Consider the following 19,964-nt stretch of genomic DNA (forward strand, 5'->3'; position numbering starts at 1 on the left):
GAATATCGAATGTCAACAACTCGTATTAAAATGTCAACAACTAAAAAATAACACTTGTAATTCACATATCAATAGCGAGATTATCGAATGTCAACAACTCGTATTAAAATGTCAACAACTAAAAAATAACACTTGTAATTCACATATCAATAGCGAGATTATCGAATGTCAACAATTCGTATGAAAATGTCAACAATTAAAAAATAACACTTGTAATTCACATATCAACTACGATGTCAACAACAAACATTAATCATGTCAACTACGATGTCAACGACAAATATTTTCATGTCAACGAGTATATTATTTATGTCAACAACAACGTTTTACATATAATTCATGTCAACAACAATGTTTTACATATAATTTATGTCAACAACAATTTTCATAAAATTTATGCCAACGACTTATATAATTCATGTCAATAACAAACGTTATTATGTCAACAAGCTATATAATTCATGTCAATAACAAACGTTATTTATGTCAACTACGATGTCAACAAGAAACTTTATTTATGTCAACTACGATGTCAACAACAAATTTTATTTATGTCAACTATTATGTCAACAATAACATTTCACAAATAATTAATGTTAACGACAAATATTTTCATGTCAACGACGTATATTATTTATGTCAACAACAACTTTTTGCATATAATTCATGTCAACATATAATTTATGTCAACAACAATTTTCATAAAATTTATGTCAACGAACTATATAATTCATGTCAATAAAAAACGTTATTATGTCAACGAGCTATATAATTCATGTAAAAAATAAACATTTTCATGTCAACAACTTATATAATTTATGTCAACAATAATATTTTAAGCAATATCACAAACACCTTATCTACACAACTCAAAAATTCCAGCAACACAATCGAATTAAAAACTACATCCATATATTTCACAAATTAATTGCAATTTGCTTTCGATTTTAGAGAAATCGAATCCATAGAATTAATATTAACATTCAGCAATTGTCATTGCAGATTGGAACAAAAATCATCAAACTTTTAGAAGCTTAATTACCACCTCAAATTGAAGGAAAAATGAAATAAAACCAATGTTTATCAATATTGACGGGGAAGACTTTATTACTGGTTACCGGCAACGGCGTGGCGACATCTACAAAATTCGCCGATCTCATCTCCATCTGGAAGATCCTCACCGCGCGCCAAATAGTTTCTCCGGCAGCTCCTCCTCCGTCTGCCCCTCCACTCAGAACCCCAAATCCACTGTAGCCGCCTTTACGCACCCTCACGCTAGCCGCAAAATCGCGGAGGCGACGGTGGAGCTGCCGATGTCGACATCAATTTCAGATAATCTGCTCCTCGGTGGTAGCAGCAGTTCACAGCCTTGCCGAGCAGACACACCGAGTATCTCCCCACCGCCTTCTTCAGAATCCTCGGTTCTTTCACGATTTTATTCACGATTTTGAATTGGTTGTAGCGATATTCACCCAATCCGTTGATGAATTTGTTGAGCAGAGGATTAGATCCGATCGGCTCCCCTTCCTTGCTGGAGAAGTAGAACACCACTGAGTGATGCTCGCGGAAGTAGAACACCACGAAGTAGATCTCATCTTCGATCTGTCAATATACCAAGTCGCAGTACTGAAATGGATCAGCCGTTTCCTATAACAATCAACAATAGCAGTGAGAATCAACAATACTAACAAAAAGACTTGAGGCAAAAGCACGAAATAAAATTAACATGCATATCCAAATTCCATCAGCAGTTGTAATTAACAGCATTATACAGATCTATTAGTATATTGAGTATTTCGTCTAAATCGAACATATACATGCAACTAAAGAACCATTGAAATTTGAAAATGCACATATCTCTGATTCCACAATACAAACTCCATCACCAGTTGTAATTAACAACATTACGCAGATTCTATTACTCTAAATAAAACATACTTGCCACTGAAGCACCAATGAAAGTGCGCAGAACTCATATTCCACAGCACAAAATGCAAATGTATATGCAGAGCAAATTGAACAGTAAAGTTATGAACAACTAAGTCAGATCGAGATCGAATGTTTACGCACCTGAGCAGCAATGAGGCCGCTAATGTGCGCCATATCGCAGAGCAGAAGCGCGCCGCACTTATCAACAACCGATCTGAACCTCTTGTAATCCCAATCCCTAGGGTAAGCACTCCCTCCGCAGATAATCAACTTAGGCCTGAAGTCAAGCGCCTTCTCCTCCAACCTATCGTAATCAATGTAGCCGGTCTTCGAATCAACCTTGTACGCAAGATCTCGAAGTAGATCGAGGTGGCGCTGATCTTCTTACCGCCGGAGGTGTAGTACCCGTGCGTGAGATGGCCGCCAGATGGCAGATCCGGTCGTGCGTGTTGAGAACCGTCGTGTAGGCGGCGAAGTTCGCCGGTGAGCCGCTGTAGGGCTGAACATTGACGCCCCAACTGGCCGGGTCGAGGCGGTAGGCCTGGAGGGCGCGCGAGCGGGTGAGGTTCTCGATCTGGTCGATGTACTCGTTGCCGCCGTAGTAGCGGTTGCAGGCATGCCCTCGGAGTACTTGTTGGTGAGCGCGCTGCCGAGAGCTTCAATCACGGCGAAGGAGGTGAAATTCTCGAAGGCAATGAGCTCGATGCCGCGGCACTGGCGGAGGCAGAATCAGGCGGCGGAGGTAGAGAATCAGAGCGCGGCGGCAGCGTGGCGTTGGTGGCGGCGATGAATTCGAGGGATCCGTTCCTGGATTTTAGGACTTTGATGGTGGAGGGCGACTGGGAGATGGATTGGGGGTTTTTGGTGAAGATGAAGAACCTAATTAAAACACGAAATGGCCATTATACCCTTTCATAATAAATTAATCTAAAAATATTTTTTGTGTGGCAAAATCTGGACCGCTCATTTAATAAAAATGAGTGGCTGATATTGCATCTCATTTCTCAATTAACCTAAAAAATCTCAATTGATCATGGACCTATATATATGAGTGCGTTAAAATGACAACACTCATAAAATGGCACTATGACACCACGTTAGACTGCAATATTATATATGTTAGATTGCAATAGTATAAACGCAATTGCTAACTAATTAGCAATCCCAAACTAAAACTAAATCTTAGCCATTAGATTAGTAGATCTAGTGGGTAAAATAATGTCATATGGATTATATTTTTAATTAAGAACATTAATAAATAAAATTAGAGGGTATTAATGTCAATTCCCTCTCATTAAAATCATCTTAAAACTTTAAATTTATGTAACTCTCTCGATTTAAATTATTTTTTCACAAAAAATATATCAAATTAAAGATAATTTATAAGGATTCCAACGAGATCTCAATTGCACATGTTCCGACGACGTTCGGATGATGAAATTTGATATTTTTTATTTTAGTTTTCGTAAATGTTGATAACCAGATTTTTATCAACAAATACATCAAAAAATCTCAATAAAACCATGTAAAAATCTCAATAAATATGTGTTGATATTTTCTTGTACTAGTGTTGATATTCTTATGCCATATTGTTGATATTTGTAATACACTATGTTGATATAAAAAAAACATTCACGAAAATTATCATATGATAACATAATGACGATATTACCCTTTTGTTGATATTTTGTCTACTATTTATTGAGATTCGTAAGATTTAATCTCATCCACTCATTTTAAAATCTAAGGGTGGAGATTTGGTCTTGATTTTGGATCAGGGTGCTATAAGCATTAGAATATGACCCTATATACATGTATTCATATCTTTTTTCCATCTTTTGTTCTATTCTCCTTCTCAATCTCGGCCCTTCAATTTCAAGATCTGATGGCCTCAAATCATGCCACATGTATTTAATTAAAATATTTAAAAAATGAGAAAAGGGTAATGTTGGGAGTTCTTTTTTGCAGCGGTTTGTTATCTTCTTTAATTCTCCCCATTATTATTCACTTCCTTAATTTTCTCCATTAAGTTTAGTAAATATATTTTCAGATTTATTTTTCATAATTACCTAACATCACGCCACTAGCACATTGAATAGTCAATCTATAATTTACTTAAATTAATATATAAAAATTTACAATATCTTAGTTTGATTTCTTGTAAAAGTATTGACCATAAAAATCGCACACTTAGTTATTTATTACCATAAAAATATTCTGTTTTTATTCTTTGTTTTTGGTTCTATATAATCCTTGATGTACGAAAGTGGCTATAATGTACCAATAATATCTAATAATGTGCACGGATCAGTGAATAATGTACAGATTGAAGAGAATAATGATGAAAGGAAATTGAATTCATGCCCTTTGGGTTTAGCACTCCATGGGGCTAGGTTGTAGTATCCACTCACAAACGGAACCATCACAAAGGGCAGAGAGTTTGAATCATTCCCATTGGGTTTAGCAACCCATGGGGCTAGGCTATAGCACCACAACATGAATTAAATTTCATTTTTTTAATTCGTTTAAGATTTGGTATAGTAAATAATGTACTAATAGTATCTAATAATGTGCACGGATCAGTGAATAATAATGTACAGTTTGAATAGAATAATGTTGAAAGGAAATTGAATTCATGTCCTTTGGGTTTAGCAATCCATGGGGCTAGGTTGTAGTACCCACTCACAAACGGAAGCATCACAAAGGACATAGAGTTTGAATCATTCCCCTTGGGCTTAGCAACCCGTGAGGCTAGTGTTAGAGTTTGAATACTAGAAATCACGTTTCGAGTGATTGAATACTGTAAAACTCTTATTCTATTTTTCAAGGAATAAAACAGATTATTTTTGTCATAATGTTGTTATGTTTTACATTTAATGGATGTTTATGCATGCTTAAATGTATAAGTTAACTTAATAAAGTCTAAGTCTTTGTTTTAGTAGACCAGTTGTGGGCGGCGTCCACTTTAAGGTAACACGGTCAGTCCTAAACAAAAGAAAAAGATGAATTTCACAACCTAGTTGGAATTTGACTATCCATCGAGAAAGGTTGCAATGTCAGTCCGCATATTTCTAAGCCTTACTGAAATAAGATGACATTGATGTGGTATAGCACTGAACGGATCTAACAGCAAGACTTGTCCTTAGGCTATCTACTGAAAGGCGAGGTCTTGATAAATATTTGTTTCTTAATCAATGTAGGTTAGCATTCAGCATACGGTATTGATTATGCATTACTTTGACTTATCAAATGGTGCGAGTTTTTCGTAACCCAATGATCCTGATATATTGGGTAGTGGTGATCAATATCTAGCGGTGCTAGGATTGCTATTATATTGAATCGTGCGCGAGGTGAGTCTCGTTTGATAATGTCCTCAAGAGGAGCGCGAAACAAGATTTTATTATTCGGAACCTAGCTAGTTGATGTTTTGATTACTCTATGAATAATAAATAAGCGTTTTATACTGAGTCCACTCTTGGAATTAATAAGAAGTTAATTAATTAAGTCCATAGCATGCATTAATTAATTAATGGACATTTTTATCTTAAGCGCGGGAAATGAAAGTTAAACGGAAACCCGAATTACTTATAATTTCGGATTTGGATGGGGGGAGTTCAATATTACTTCTGTAGTGGCTGCTCGTAATATTCCAATTAAAGCTTATATTAAATTGTGGGTTCAATTTAATTAGTAAAAAGCAAATTGGATGAGCCCATATTCAAAACCTTCCATAGATCCCTGTCTGGGCCCAAAAGGAACTTAATATAAATAGGAGAATAAATGAGACAGAAATAACAATTTTTATTTTTGAAAATTTTCGTCCCCCTATTGTGTGTCTGATGCCTAGTTTGTGAGTTCGCTCCATTGGGCTATAGGGTTATGGATATGATTATACGAATTCGGGTCTGAGTATGGGCCGCAAACCCTACCAGGCTGTGTACACGAGGGGATCGGGAGCCGTCCTTGCTAGTCGGCCGGTCTCGTGGGCGAAAAGCGTGGCCACGCTTTCGTCGCACCATGGAAAGATTGTGATTGTGGAAATTGATGAGAAAATGGGGAGTTATTTTGACTGGTCAGTCTATGAAAATATTTTGTGATACTCGTGATATTCTTTATAACTGCTTAAAACTCGAGTTCACTATGGTAAGGGTGGCATAACTTATTGAATAAAATGTTTTGGCAACGAGTCCACTGGGTATTTCAAAATACTCAGCCCTGCTGTTTTCCTTATGTGCAGGTTGAATGACGACGAGCGGTGGCGGGTGTTGAGCATGTTAATTACTTAAAATGGATGTTTTTGAAATTCAAGCGTAGTTGTGTCTTCATACATAGCTGCACTTTTCTCTTGGTCGTTTTCCGCTGAGCTTTTGATACACTTCGATATTGATTCGGTTATGTTGCACTCTTCTTTCGGTCTTGAGGCCTTAGACTTTTCTTGTGGTTTTATCTTGAAAACTATGTCATACTCTTGAGATTTTGACCATCATTTATGATACCCCTTTCTTTTTCTTATTTAAGCGTCTGGGTTAAGTCATTGATTTATTGCTCTGATAGTTCCTTTAATGATTTGGTCAAAACTCTTTAAATGAAACCCTGGCCTTTGTTGAATTCCTCGAGTACGTTTTGGTAGCAGTCGCCGCATTTATTGTACCCTAGGATGGCGGACTGTTACAGTTTCAATAAAGGATCTGACCAGGACAAATTACATTCCAATAAATGAAGAAACATTAGATTAATGACTTAGAATTCAAAACTTAATTGTGAAATATAATAGATTATCATTGAAAGCGTTCAAGAGAAGGAATGGAGTCATATATGAAGACAAGAAAACATTGAAATTGAAAATATCAATACCAACAAGACTTCAATTGTTTAACTCAACACCACCACGTTCATCGTCGCTCAATATGCTCATAAGAAAAACACATTCATGACTGAGTACTTAAAAATACTCAGTGGACTCATGCCGAAAACATTTTTAATGTCATCCATACCATAGTCAACTCGAGTTTTTGCGTCATGAAAAGAATATCATCGAATCTCACAAAATAATTTCGTAGACTGGCCAGTCAAAACAATCTCCCCCTTTTTCTCAACAATCCATCAATCACAACCTTTCCGTAGTGCAACAAAGTGTGGCAACACTTTTCCCCCACGAGATCGGCCGACTAGCAAGGACGGCTCACGATCCCAACCATGTACACTAGCCTGATAGGGTTTGCGACCATACTCAGAATTGAATTTGACACAGTCATATAGCCTACGGAGCGAACTCACATTGTAGGCATCAGACACACATCAATATCATCAAAACAATCACGGGCATGATATAATATTTATATAACACCATGATCATGATTTTCAAACATAAACGTGTTTAGGAAACAAAACACACCTCGTTCGCTTAACCTTAATTCAAACTATTCCAACCCCGAGCTCAACTGTTCGCAGAGAAAATCCTTTTGCCAACACTAAGAAACAATTAAATATTTTAGAATGCATGATAGTAAAGGTTCGATTATTTTCCTCAACATTCTTAAGATTTTCCAAAACTTAAATCTTACTCCCTCCTTTTTTTTAAAATAGCAACTATTTTCATTTTGGGTCGTTCTTTAAAAATAGAAACTTTAGCATTTTTCCATTTTAGAACATGTACCCCACAATTCACTAACTCTACTTTCATTACTTTTTCTCCGCTTCCCTCTTACTTTACTCATTTTTCTTTTCATTTTGCTTACTTTACCAATTCTTCTCACTTACTTTATCAATCAATTATGCATTAAAACTCATGCCGTTTCAAATGTTTATATATTTTTTAATAGGGATGGAGTACTAATAATACTCCCTCCATCCCGCAATAGGAGTTCTATTTGGTAATTACGGGTTTTAAAAAATGCAAAGAAAAATTAGTTAAATAAATTAGTGGAATATGGGTCACGCCACATATATAGTTTTATAATAAAATATAAGTGAAATAAATTGGTGGAATGTAGAGTCAACTTATTATTTAATAAAAAATTAAAATATGACTCTTATTGTAGGACGAAGGGAGTAAGATTTAATTAGTTGTATTTTTTCTAAATGTATCTGCATCCCTAAAATTCCACCAATTAACTCCGGCTTGCGAAGAATTAAATCTAAACAATCCCCAACCCATTAAATTCTAAAAGACAGGCCCAATTTTTTTTTTAAAAATTAAATTAGTCTATAGTCATATCTTTTAATTTAATCATAGGCCCCACATTATACCTTTTATTTTTGGCCAAAAATTCAAAGTAAATCCCATAGCCTAAGCTTAACAATTTTAATCACATGTCCCCAACTCAAAACAAATAACACGTGTGGGCCTAATTTTAAAACTGACAAATTCAAAGAAAATAAACCGAAGGTTGCCACCGCTTCTGCACTCGGTCCCGAAGATACGTTTTGAGTTCGAAGTTCTGAATCATTGAAAGTTCACCTTTTAATTCAGTTTTCTTTCCGTAATTTCAGTTATATTAGAGTTTTAGTTCTCTGTCTTAGGATGTAAGTATATGTTACATAGATTGAACAAGATATTGTGGGTGTGGTTACCTTCGGTAGGGCATACCATATATGTTTTCCACTATCGTATACTGACACCATTCAATTTTTCCTCATTATCATGACTAATTGTCATCCGACGAATTAATACTTACCATCTTTACAATATTTTAGTGTATTTGAAAAATTATCAATCACTCCCAATCACTAATTATTACTCCTATAACTTAACCACCGTATGTAATCAGTGCATTTGTATAATTAATATAACTGATTGACAAGAATAAAATAGTTGAATACATGTAACCATTGATTTATAGTGAATTTGAAAAATTCGTACATCTTTACATTCGTGTATTTGATAAATTCATAGAATCCGACAATTATTGAAATCATGACTATTTACCAAATGAAAAATTAGGGATTACATTACATCTTTATAAAATATGAGTATATTTGACAAATTTTCAAGTACTATCAATCACGATTCATAACTTAATCATCATTTGAAAAATTAGTACATTTTTAAAATTATAACATTAATTGATTGACAAGAATAAGATATTTGTGAACAAATTTCTTTATTTTAGAACTTATAACTACTATATAAATGAAAACTTTACATTTCATTTGTCACATAAACACATCATTCATATCTACTGAATCACCAATGTTCCGCACAATAACATCACGATATGACAAAAACGCGACGAGAGCTCAAAGGCTCTCATGGGTATCGCCATCCAAGGATAACCTTGGGTCATTGTATGTGAGTGAGAGAGAGGAGAATAATGATTTGAGGAAAGAAGTTCACAGCATGTTTGAGCGAATACTGGTTGTGTTCAAGACTCATGAAATAAAATTTATTTTCTTAATAATCATTCCATTACAAAAACTTTACATTATATATTGTGACATGAAAAAAGGTAAGAACTGTCACGTGGAGGTGGAGAGTCTAGCAAATTATTTCAAATGTTGAAATAATAAAAATTGATTGAAAAATTTTGTTAGACTCTCCACCTCTACGTAACAATTCTACATCTTCTCCGTATAGCAATATATAGCGGAAAGTTTCTTTAATGGTTGATTATTAAGTAACATAAATTTTATTTAATAAGTATTGAATACAACCAACATTAGCTCAAACGTGCAGCGAACTTCCTTCCTCAAAGCACTACTCTCCTCTCTCACTCACATATAATGTCTCTAGGTTATCCTCGGACGATGACAGCCATGAGCACCTTCGAGCTCTCGTCGCATTTTTTTTCAGATCGCAGTGAAATTGGTTATTAAGGAGACATGAATGTTATGATTGTGTAACTAATAAAATGCAAAGGTTTCATTTATAACGTAGTTATAAGTTCTAAAATAAAGAAATCTGTACAGAAATATCTTATTCTAGTCAATCAACTATACTATAATTTTAAAAAATGTATTAATTTTTCAAATGGTGATTAAGTAATTATTCGTGATTGATAGTAATTGAAAATTTGTTAAAGAAGTCCATTGTCACTTCTTTTAATTTAATCGCAGGCCTCACAGTGCAATATTATACCTTATATTTTTGGCCAAAAATTCAATGTAACATAACTCAAAAAGTCCCCAACTCAAAAGAAATATTCTCTCCGTCCCGCTTTAGGAGTCCCGGTTGAGTCGGGCACATGTTTTAAGAAAAAAGTGTTTGAGTGTGTAATAAATAAATATTGTAGTGGATGTTGAGATCCACTTTTAATTGATTGTCCAATAAATAAGTGTTTTAGTGGATGTTGGGACCCACTTTTAAGTATTTTTTATTAATTTATCTCAACCGAGACTCCTAAAACGGGACGTCCAAAATTGATCAACCGGGACTCCTAAAGCGGGACGGAGGGAGTAACACGCAAAACGAAATTAAATACAATAAAATCCCATACAAACACAATCTGTACTCACAAAGCAGAATCCCCTAATTTCACCCCTCTCTTACTTTGTTACCAAATTCAAAGAAAATAAACGAAGGTTGCCACCGCTCGGCTCGTCGCAGCGCCGGTCGGCCATACCGCCGCCGTATTTAGCTCCGTCCGAAGATACGTTTTAAGTTGGAAGTTCCGATTCTTTGAAAGTTCGCCCTTTAATTCGGTTTTGTTTCGGTATTTTCAGAGTTATTGTTTTATTTATGTCATAGGATGTGTATTTTACATTACATGGTATGAGATTGAACAAGAGATTACCTTTGGTCTTAGGCTCTGTTTGGATTAGCTAGGCAGCCCTCTGATCCAAAATGAGCGGCGGAACTGATTAGGAGAAAATTAAATAAAGGTGGCTTTGAAGAGTGCACATAGTAACAATAAGAACGTCGAATTTTACCTATTTGAATGAAAAATCTGCTCCTCTCTGATTCATCTTCTCTGCTGCTCTCTACTATCTTGCAATTGTGTGTGTGTGATAGTGAGGCGGCTGGAGAGATTATGAGGGCACATAAATTGCTACTTATTGATTTTGATTGAAATAATTTGCTAATTGATTTTAATTGAATGCATATTTGAGGAAGAGAAATTGAGTTTCTGGCGTAGGAAATAAAAGCGAGAGTCTTTGGGCTCAAGAAAGTCACTCACTGAGTATAGGATTCAAACTATAATTCCTATACTTTATATTTCACTTAATTATATTTTAATTACTTTATTTAATTTATTGTACTTAAAATGGAATTGAGTAGATTTAATAACCTTTGAGTATAAGATTATTGTATTAAATTTTGTAACCTCAACAAAATGAATTCGAATATATCGCGTACGGAATTAATTAGTGCCTTGGTGTTATTCGTACTTCACAATAAAAATACTCAAATTAATCGCGAGTCACATATTTATGATTCTATACAAGGTCATTCACCACACAAAGTATATGAATTGTATACATATACCTACATATTCTTCCTTGCACATGTAATCAAAGCAACTACAAATTCATTCCTTCATGCCTCGTCTCTTAATTTAACGAGATTAATTTCGTTGTTCTCAAAATCAATATACGTAATTAAATTCGTGAAATAAAACACCAAGAATTAATATTATGTAGTAATTTCACACGCCTCATTTATTTCACAGACGACACGACATTTTAAAACAAATTCGTAGAATTAGGATTCGAAATTAGGGTTAAAAAAAACTGGGTGTAACAAGATGAGTGGTCACTGCCTCGTTGAATGTCTTGAACAAGAATTTAAAAACTTGTGAATTTGGGTGTGCATAAAATGAGAGGAATTATGCACATAAAAATAGCATTATTAAGGTTGAAATTCTTGGTCCGCAAGTTTGTGGAATTATTTAGTGATCTTCTTGCCATAATTTGGGAGCTCAAATTTTAATGTATAATATATTGTAGGGAATTAAGAAGGAAATTTGAAAAGAGTTTAGAGATGAGAGGAAGTAATTAGAGCATCCGCAACGCGGGCTCGATTTTGGCTCAGTCTCGTCTCGACGACACGAGCCAGCATCGAGTCAGCGTTGCGAGGCTCGTCTCGTCTCGTCTCGACGAGACGAGACATCTCGTCGCGCAACGCGACACGGCGAGGCCGGCCTCGAGCTGGCGAGACGACGCGCGTGCCCACATGGCGCGCGCTGGAGCGTTGCGTGACGCCCACTCGCCGGACCGCGAGTGGGCGTCGTAATTATGACGTAATAATTTTTTTTTTTAATAAATTCGGAAAATTCAAATTTAATTAAAAAAAAATTTCAAACGGTTAAATGACTGTTGGGGACCAAACAGTCGAATTTTCAAATTTTTTTTTTTTTTATTCTTCTATAAATATACTCCATTCACCATTTTACACACAAACACAACTCTCATTCCTCATTCCTCTTCCATTTTACACACAAACACTACTCTCAAATTGTTGAAAAAATGTCCGGCGATGGAAACTCCAGCGGCGGCGGCTCCGGTAGGCGACGCTCCGTCGGGTTCGACTTGAACTCGTTCGACGATTGGGCGAGCATGTACAACTGTTTGGGTACTCCCGGTTCGTCGCCGAGCACCCAAGGCTCGACCACCCCGCCGCCGGCGTACCAAACACCACATTTTGATGTGGATGCATACTATCGTCCCTCCCCCCCTCCCGAGGTACGGGCAATCGCCGGGATTATCCCAAATTCCGGAGAATTTTTTGGCGCCTGATCGCAGTTTGCCCGAATGGCCAATCGGCTCCGGCTCCGGCTCCGGCTCCGGCAGGATCAACCTCAGTCTCGGCGTCAATGCCGAGGAGGAAGAGGAGGAAGAGGCGGCAGAGGCTGGTGGAGACGGCAGCCGTCATGCATACAGCCAAGCCGAGACGTTGGCTCTGTACAACGCTTGGATCAGCGTCTCGTACGATCCTGTCGTCGGGAATCAACAATCCCACAAGTGTTTTTGGCTAAAAGTCACCGAACTTTACAACGGACGAAGGCCGACGAATACTGTTCCCCGCAACATGAAGATGCTCCGCAGTCATTGGGACCGAAGCGACAAAGATGTCAAAAAATTTTGCGCCAATATACAGGGGAGAAGAGGCGAATTATCAGAGCGGAGCTAGTGGAGCCGACATTCTGAGAGCGGCGTTGCGGGTCTTCAAAGACGACGTCGGCAAAGATTTCAAGCTTGTCGATGTTTGGTCGCAAGTCCACCACCTTGACAGGTGGGCTGGCGGTGTCGAGTCGGCCGCGGGCTCGAAACGCACGAAGCGCACGGCGCGTGGCCACTACTCGTCTAGTGATGGCGGCGAAGGCAACACCTCACGTGAGGGCACGCCAACCGATGATGTAGGGGGGTCTTCTTCCGGTGCACGACGTCGGCCGCAAGGGACCAAGGCGGCGAAGGTGGCTAGAGCCAGGGGGAGAGCGAGAGCGAGAGGGATGGGCCGCGGCGGACCAAGCCAGGCGGGCGAGGGCTCGGGCTCCGGCACGGGTACGGGCACGGGCTCGCACACCCTAATGTCCATGTACCTAGTCGCCACGATGGCGGACCTCTCAAAAATGAATCCTGGCCAAGTTGCAGCCCATATGGCCGGAATTGAGTATATGAGAGCTCAACTTGGTATAGTTGTACCGCCGACTTCGGGGGATGATGATTCGCCGGCGGAGTAGTTTTTTTATTTTTTAGGATTTTAAATTATGTACTTTTTTTATTTTTTAGGATTTTAAATTATGTATTTTTTTCTATTTTTTAGGCTTTTAAGTTGTAATATTTATTTTATTTTAATGAAGTGTGTTTTTATTAATTGAATTTGTTGGAATTAAAAATAAAAAATGAAATTGAATGAATAGTTAAGAGATGGTTAAGAGATGAAGGGTTGCAGGTGTTTTCTCTTAGTTAAGAGATGAGCTGAAAAGTACAGTGGGGCCCATGAATAGTTAAGTGATGAGACGGTTAAGAGACGGATAAGAGATATCGTTGCGGATGGCCTTAGGCGTGTAGAAGGAAGAAGGAAAAGAAGAAATCATTTTATTTTAGATTTATTTGACTTTGGATCAAGATTCAAGAAAAGAAATAAGAAGGAAAATTACATAAATGGGCTCAACGAAGGAATTATTAGGGCATCCATAATGGGGCGGAGGATGTGATGCCCTAAGCCCCGCCCTATGCACCGCCACATCAACATTTTATCCTCCGCCCCTTCCACCTGGCCCGTCCTAAGCCTCGTCCTAAGCATTTTACTTCTGTTTTGTATTTATATAATTTATGCAAATATATCAAGCAAAATAAATAAATAAAAACAACACAATTAAGGAAAATCCTACATTTACTTAATTAAAAAAAAAGTTACAAAATAAGAAATTAAAAAAAAATAGTTACTAAATAAAGACCTTAAAATAAAAGTGCACTACATGTAAAAAAAGGAGGCTAGTCTAGAGTAGTCCCAACTTGCGGCTGAGGCCATCGATCATCCGCTAGATGCCTTCGATTTGAGCCAGGTTGGTCGCATTCATGAGGGCGTTGTGCGCATCCAACAACGTCCTGTAGTCGGAGGAGGCCACCAAATCTGAGTAGGCATGGACCGCATTCGAAGTCGCGGACGGCGTCGAGCTCGGGGTAGGCGACGGGGCCTGGTCTGACGGCGTAGTGGACGATGATGTCGCCTTGCCCCCTTGATACCAGGGGGACGCCGAGAGGACATCGGTGTGCCGGAACTCTCATCCTCGAACACCGGATTGTTGAGGTCCATTGGAGATGCGCCACTTTCGCTGCTTGTATAATCAGTGAAGGTGCGCTTCGATGCCTTCTTCTTCGCTGCCGTCGATTGGGGAAGCACACCACCAACAAAGTTCTGCTTCTCCTTCAAGAGCGTCCAGGACTGGTAGTGCTTGAATTCGCCTTACAATGAAATGTACGACTGCACCGCTTTGTCGCGCACATCCGAGAGACTCTCGCCGTTGGCCTGTTCCCTCTCGCACTTGTTGTACTCCCCCGCGAACAAATTGACCTGCTTCTTTATTTGGTCCAAATGCTTGCGGAGCTGCTCCCGTTGGCGCTTGTAGGCGGTCGACAGCTTGGACGCGTTGTATTTTTCGGCGAAGCGCTCCCAATACGCAATAACCATCTGATTGTTGGCGAACACCGGATCCTCTGAAACATCAATCCAACATCTCATCAATACAATGGATTCTTCCGGGGTGTAGTTCGTCCTTCCCGGGGCGAACTCTTCAAACACCGCCGTTTGCGGCAACTTCTGGGCTCGTGCCTTGGTCCGCTTCTTCTTGGGGGCGGAGCCCGACGCGGCTGCGACGGATCGGCCGCAAGGTGCGGCGGTGGCGAGTGTGCGGTTGGGAGAAGGCTCCATGTCTGACAGCCCGTACGAGTCCGTGCTGAAATTGGGATCGTACTGGGTGTTGGTGTCGAATGGTCGATATTGATCGGGTTCTGTACCCGGCCATCGTGCACCACCGAACATCGGATTATTCGGACTTGGGTAATCTCTGAAATCCATTTTGTTTGAAATGTAGAAAATGTAGTGTGAATTTGAGAGTGAAAGGAGTGAAAAATGAAGTGAAAAGTGAGAGGTATATATGGGTTTTGAAGATTGAATAAATTTAAATTTTTAACCAAAACGCGTGTGCATCGTCCGCGATGGCACAGTGGCGGACGATGCAACAGACGATGAGCATCATCCGCGCTTCGTCCGCAGACGATCGATCGGGCGCGGACGATATTTTACCCACCGTCCGCGATGCCATAGTGGCGGACGATGCGACGAACAATGCATCGACGTCGCATCGTCCGCCCCATTGTGGATGGCCTTAGCAAACTCAAAATAATATCCACATCCAAATTAATTACTTATTCCTTTTGAAAGTCGAACGGAATTGTGAAATACTCCCTTCGTCCGCCATTAGGAGTCCCATTTATGGGCGACACAGATTTTAAGAAATGTTAAGAAAAGTTTATGGAAAAAGTTAGTGGAATATGAGTGCTACTTGTATATATTAGTTTTAAATGAAATATGAGTGAAATGAGTTAGTGGAACGTGAGACCCTATTACATTTATGGTAAAAGTGAACCGAAACTCTTATTCGCGAACAGACTAAAATGGAAAAACATGACTCCTACTCGTGGACGGAGAGAGTAATATATTCCTATTTCCTTGTATCTTAGACTCGTCATTTCCCTTCGTATAAAAAATTAAATAACTAATCACTCGGTATTGTGCCAAATATTAATTATCAAAATAAAATCACATAAAGAACATCCACAAATTTCCAAACGAAATTACTACTGATCACCGAGCAAGTGAAATTACCATTTGATCACAAATAAACATCACTTGATCACGAAGCAAGTGATAAGCAAGAAATTTAACGTCGGTTGACCATCATGTAACTATTTCTTGATCATGAAGCAAGAAAATAATTATTCAAATATTTCACGTTGAATCACATAGCTAATTTCAAAGCATAGAAAAAAGGCGGGAGTTACAATTTGGTGGTAATTATCATCTAACACGACTCTATAATTATCACAAAATTGGAAAAATTATCAACAACTATATTTTTCTATTTTATTTAAAAAATTAAAGTAACCAATTAGGAAGTGTCACGTGGTACATAAAACTACTTCATATCCTGGGATTCTCATCCCTTAGATAGCACAAGCATGGACTAATTGTGACTTTTGAATTTCTTTTTTTTTTTCTTTTTTTTTCAGTTTTATTTTAAATATTCGGATTACTCTGTGAGATGTTTTTCAGTTTTCAAATTAGAGAAAACGTCGAACTTAATTAATTACAATGACTTGTCAATATGGGTGGCTTATCATATCATTCAAAATTATAACCCACAAAACATGTGTTTATGTTTCATGGACAACAAAATTCACCTAATCCATGCAATCCAATGTACAATCTCCCAAAAATATATTACTATAAAATTTAAAAGGCATAGACAAACTTGTTCTCCAAATTTTCCAAGTTAATCGTGTTGTAAGAGTCAATATTATTTAAGCAGTCAAACATACCATAGTAACAAAATCCATGTGAATGACGAACCTCACAACGTAGTTTCTCATATAAAATATTCCTATATATAGAAACCAGAAAATGAATTAATCCTATCAAACCAGAAAAACCAAAGGAAAATGAATTATTGCTTCGAGGAGAAATTCGAAACACAATATCCACAACCGATTGATCAAAGCATGTTTGCAAGTGTGGAAGAAACAGTAGTAGTAGATGAGCTGATGCAGATTCTGGTGGAGTGTGTGAAGCAAGCAGATGTGAGAGGACAAGAGCTTCTGCTTAGGAAATTTTTCTTCGAAATTGAGAAAAAGATTCCCCTCCAATGATTCCTCGTTGATAGACTGAAGCACTCCAAAATCAGCTCTCTCTTCTACAGCGACTCGGCTTGCTCAGACGATTTTTTCCAGTCGGAATCGGAGGTGATGAGCTCAAGAGAACTGATTGTAGAGGAGGAGGAAGAAGAGACGTCGAAGAAACCGGAGAGATTTAAGGTTAAAACTGTGCAAGTTGGTGGAGTTGTTAAGGAGGAAAATGCAAGATGACTATTATTTCATACATTGTTATCAATTCTTTTATGCTTTTACTTTACTTGATTCCATGCGGCAAATTGTATGTGCGTGTGTTGTGTTGTATTTTACCTTTCTCTAATCACCTAATCTTCTAAATGAAGTCTATAACATCCCAAAATATGGTATTGATGGAATCCAATATTCCGATGAGGAAATGATCCGTTACTATGCCTTGAATCTATATAGATTATGTTTCCTTATTGGGATAGGATTATGTTTCCAAATTAGGATAGAATCTCATGTGTGCCTATTTATATGAGAGCAGAGCACATAATTCATGTAATCTGAAATCTGTAGCCATGTAATCTAAAATCTGAAATCTGTAGCCACAATCTGAAAACAGTCTGAATAATTAATATATGTTCTCCGTTTCCGCCCGTGGATGTAGCCAACGCAATGTTGGTGAACCACGTAAATTTTGTGTCTCTTTACGTTTCTGTTTGTCTCGATTGCACAATTACTCTATGCTATCACAACATGATCGACTTGGAATTTTTCGATAACTAATTCAATATCATAAAACAATTAGATTGGATAGATATTATTTGACTAATATTTTATGAGAATTAAAATTCTATAATTAATATTGGAGTAAGATTGAAAAGAAGATAATAATTTAAATTCATGATTGGAAATTAAAATCATAAAGAAAATAAAAAGAGATTTAAGGGAGAAAGACCGAGTTGCTTCTAGAGTCTAAGGCAATCCCCATTTTCTGGGTACTAGTTTTGTAGTTCACTCTATATATAAAGATTGAGAAATACAAAACTCCCGAATGATATCTTTTACTCCCTCCGTTCGTGAAAATTTTTTCCACTTTTGTCATCTCGATCTGTCCGCCGAAATAATGGCCACTTTGCTTTTTTTTTTTTTTTTTTTTACCATTTTTGATAAATGGAGCTTACTTTCAGCCTCGTTAGTTTTCTTATGTACAAATATTTTTCATATTAATATTGCAATCTTTCACGATAGGTAATCACAACCTATCTAAATTGTGAAAATATTTTTCTTCCGCAAGGGGCCGACTACTCAGCCTACAATGTGGAATCCTTATACGTGTTTATTTTAGATATGTTCTCGCATAGTATAATTAGAAAACAAATCATCATGATAATGTTACTTTATCTCCTTTAGGTGAGAAATGGATCTAGGTTTCCTGTATTAATAAACACAGATTTTACCTGTTTTTAAGGCCTATGTTTTGTTCGTTTTGAATATCAATCATGGATATTATATTCATAAATTGCATATATTTACACATTCTGGTATTTTGATGTGATGTGTTTTGTGAGAAATGTGAGAAATAGACTTAGAAAAAGGCATAAAAAAGGTGGAAAATGAAGATTGGAGAAAACAGACCAAGTCAACGTTCTGTTGAGTCATAGTCACCGACCATCGAACTTACCAGCGATTGACGAAGAGCCAGCCGTCCGTTTCGAAATTTGGGCCTGCATTGATGTTATGACCGACGACCGTCGATATGGAGCCAATGGTCCTCCAAGCAGAGTGCCTAGAGTCCAGAAGCAACTCTGCGACCCGCTGAGATAAAGTCAGTAACCTGCTGAATTTGAGAAGGTGGATGCAGTTTGACCTATTCCTCTCCAAGACTTACTATTCTTGGCCAAAAATTGTTACCAACCTCCCACAAGTCTATAAATACTTCACATACATCATCATTCAAGATAGATTGATTCACATGAGAATTACCTCTCTAACATATTCATCATACGTTCCCACCAAGCATGCAAACATCATTCCACACTTGGAGATTGGGGCAAGAGAATAAAGAGAAGACTCTGGCCATCAAGATTCTACCTCTGGGTTTTGTCATAAATAGTTGTTATATTTTCTGATTTTATTAAGGATTTTCTTACCTTGTCTATGAGTAACTAATTTGTTATTCTAGAGATTTGGAAGTAAGAAACTCTTCATGTTTATTTTTTATTCGAACTTTTTATATCTAAGACTTATGTTTACTTTGTTCAATTCCGTGCATAGTGTCTGATAAGGCTCATCATGCATTTGAGTTTAGGTGTGCAGGCGGGTGCTGAGTCTAGTAGATCGTGATAGCTGGCCAAGTAGATGCAAAGTGAACAGAATTGGGGTAAAAAAATTGCTGAAAGCTGCCACACTGACTTAGGAGAATTTTAGCAGAAGAAGACAGAAGCAATGAGTAGGAAAAATGACATAGCTCAAAGACACCCTTACTTTTAAGGGCACAATTGTCAAATCGTGGGAGACATACCCTAGGGATTTGGGCCTCAAGCCTCCCTTTATAAAGGGACGAATATTGAAGAATGAAGCAGCTCCTTTCAGCTAAAAAAGTCTTGCGAGCTAAAAACTACTCTCCAACTCCAATTTCCGGCTCTCTACCTCCACACTTGGAGGAGAGGGGGAAATCCTAGTGTCGTGTTTTCTAGTCTGTAATCGTGTTTCCACCGCTCGAGGAGCGAAGATACAATTTAATTTTTGTTTTGCTACAT

At 37.7% G+C, this 19,964-nt stretch overlaps 1 pseudogene; it reads right to left on the reverse strand.

Annotated features, from left to right (window-relative positions):
• Positions 1-1,046: 1,046 nt before the first annotated feature.
• LOC148923225 (serine hydroxymethyltransferase 4-like) lies at positions 1,047-9,215 on the reverse strand (annotated as a pseudogene).
• Positions 9,216-19,964: the final 10,749 nt, after the last annotated feature.

This window comes from Salvia hispanica, chromosome 6, assembly GCF_029641045.1.
Source record: "Salvia hispanica isolate PSC_SH4W2 chromosome 6, Shi_PSC_v1, whole genome shotgun sequence".
Classification (NCBI taxonomy): Eukaryota; Viridiplantae; Streptophyta; class Magnoliopsida; order Lamiales; family Lamiaceae; genus Salvia; species Salvia hispanica.